This window comes from Triticum aestivum, chromosome 7A, assembly GCF_018294505.1.
Source record: "Triticum aestivum cultivar Chinese Spring chromosome 7A, IWGSC CS RefSeq v2.1, whole genome shotgun sequence".
In the NCBI taxonomy this organism is placed as follows: Eukaryota; Viridiplantae; Streptophyta; class Magnoliopsida; order Poales; family Poaceae; genus Triticum; species Triticum aestivum.
Window position 1 is genome coordinate 498384529 of NC_057812.1, and position 2708 is coordinate 498387236.

At 45.3% G+C, this 2708-nt stretch overlaps 1 long non-coding RNA gene across 3 annotated transcripts; it reads left to right on the forward strand.

The window, feature by feature from the left end:
- Nucleotides 1-273: 273 nt before the first annotated feature.
- Nucleotides 274-1795, forward strand: LOC123147799 (uncharacterized). Of its 3 annotated transcripts, XR_006473451.1 has the most exons (4): nt 275-704; nt 847-917; nt 1053-1260; nt 1359-1795. It is a non-coding gene; the product is annotated as an uncharacterized lncRNA (long non-coding RNA). The 3 variants fall into 3 exon arrangements; XR_006473449.1 differs by having other exon boundaries at nt 274-704; nt 847-1260; XR_006473450.1 differs by lacking the exon at nt 275-704 and having other exon boundaries at nt 711-1260.
- The last annotated feature ends 913 nt before the right edge of the window (nt 1796-2708 follow it).

Here is a 2708-nt window from a genome sequence, read left to right on the forward strand (position 1 = left end):
TCCTTTTCTGCGAAACACTGAAATAGGCAAAATACAGCAATTTGTACTGGGCCTTTGGTTAGTAGGTTAGTCCCAAAAATCTCTCTGTAATCTTACCTACTAATAAACCACGCATTGCTTCTGGTCGTCCGTCGCGCATTTTTGCAAAAAAGCCATTGCACTTTCTAATATTCAACCCACGGTCCCTTATTAGGTGAGAAAACCCTTCGTTCTGACTATTGTTTTTGCAAGAAACCCTGTAGTTTCCTGTATTGATCCCGCGGCCCTTTCAAAGTGATAAAGCGTTCGACAGCGCGAGGAAGACGCGCGGATCCGGGCGCGGCGGATCTGCCGGCCGGTGCGGCGGCTTGCTCCGGTGACGGCGGCGATGTCTTGCTCATCCAGTTAAAGAGAGAGACAGGGTGTGAGGGGGAGAGGAAAGAGAGGAAGGCATAGAAGGAGAAGTGTCGCAAGATGAGGGAGGGATCTCGCGGCTGGTGCGGGGGCTTGCTCGCAGCGGCGTCCGTCTCGTCCAGAGAAAGAGAGAGACAGGGCATGAGGGAGAGAGGAAAGAGAGGAAGAAAGGAGAAGGAGAATGGGCGCAAGGTGACGGAGACGGTCGCTGGCGGTGGCGCCTCCGGTGACCGGCCGGCGGCAGGGCGACCTGCACTTGGAGAAGGAGAACTGCGCAAGATGGATTCCAGCACCCTCCTACTCATATAATGGTGAGACCTCCTTCCCTCTCTCCCTTCCAGAGCCATAGGCTGACGACAAGGACAAGTCCCTGCTCGAGAAAACAGCAGGGAGCAACATGATTCACGGTCTAGATTAGAACAACACTGAACTGATATATTTTTTGTAGTACAGGCGCTTCAAGACAAAGGGCATCAGGCTTCACGGCAACACATTTATCTATAACTTTCTCCCCAAATCTGAAAGTATTTGCCCCCTAAATTCTAATTCTCATTAGAAAGTCAGAGTATTTGTGGAATATGGTCTATGAATATTGACAAATTTGATTGCAGCAGGGGCGACAAAGTTAGTGCAGTCCTCACCGTGCACATATATTTCAGGGTAAAATCAAACTTCAGTTAGAAGGACATGATCAGGCAGGAGATTCATGCAGCATTGGATGTGAGAGGCCCTAAATGCATTTAGCATGTGAAAAGATGTGTTTAGTATTTTTCCAAGTTGTTACCTTTCGAAAAGAGAACGCAACAGGGATAATTTTTTCTTCGAAGCACGAGTTAACCACAAGGAATCTCCATGCTTTTGCACCGGGTGTGAAATCAACTTTGAAAAATTGACATGGCTATTGTTTTTGCTTTTCCTGCTCAAGACAACAAAGGGATTGTTCAGGCTGATTTGTGTTTGTGCAGACAGACCTCAAGGAACCTCTGCCGAAGATTTACGTGGTGAAGGACTCGAACTGTATCTCACGTCCACTCGGCCACACCTGGGTTGGCTGCCAACAGCCCTCTGATTGAACAACTGCTCCGTCTATCCGAGTCTCTGTCGGTCGGCTGTTCTTCTCGGACATCACCATACAGCTCCTCAGCAGCAAACTCATGTGCTTCTCCACCAGAATCAATTCCCGAGCTGTTGATATCCCCTATTCCTCTAAGGATATGCCCATGGTAATTTTTTCCACAAGACGAGTGTTGCGGTATTTGTATGAATTGGAGTACTGTACTGTTGCAGTAGTGTACAACTGTACATACATGGTTTGAAAATCCTTTCTTTTTCAGTTATATATTAGAATGGATTTTGTACGGCTTGGACTGCATTTTCACAATCAATATGGTGTGTTCAAGTAGTGTAAATTGTTTAACTTGCTTTTTGGCCAGTATCCCGATATATGTGGATGTATCGTTGCTTTTTACAATCAATTTGTAATGTTGCTTAATGTACCGTTTGGTCTGCTTTTTTGGTCTGTATCCCTGAATCGACGCCCTTAAGCTCCTGTTGATTTCTATAATTCATGAGCACATATGAGCATCAAAAGAAAATATCCCATGATGAAACGTGAGCAAGTCTTGGTGAATGAACTGATATTTTTCATGCATTACAGGTGAAGCAAAAAAAATCAAGCTCTATAAGCTCCGCAGCCTCAAGGCCAATCCCCAGGTTGATGCCACCGCTACTGACTTTGCCACATCCCTATTACAGTTTAATTTTTAATTTATTAGAGAAACTGGATCAGTGCTTGGGGCTGGTGTGCTACGGTTGGTTTAGGCATGTGTCCAACAAGGCGGCGGCCACTATAAGATACTCTCCTGAGTTAGGACGGGTTTCGAATTTGCTGCTATTATGAGAAAAAATAAGAGAGAAAGGAATGTGATTTTTGCTGCTACTATATGATGCTTTGTTGTTACTGTTTTCTGTTTATTGTATCAACTGTTTGTCGTGTGAACTACCCATCAGATTTAGGCTCGGATGATTCAGATAGGATGGAAGATGCGTAGGAATCGTCTGTGACATTCTCAATGAATTCGATCCCTCGTCGGCGAGCTTCATCATGTAAGACCTTTAGTAATTTCATTCAAATTTATCTAGCAACAATTGCATGACTCTAGACCTGAACAATTGCACCCTATGAAAAAAAGATTACACACAATGTGGGGTTGGTGTAGATGAGATAGGGGTGGGCCAACAATCATTACAGGTCGGTCGACCTGCCACAAGACCGGACATGTTCGAGAAAACTCAATCCGATGGCCGCATGTGTC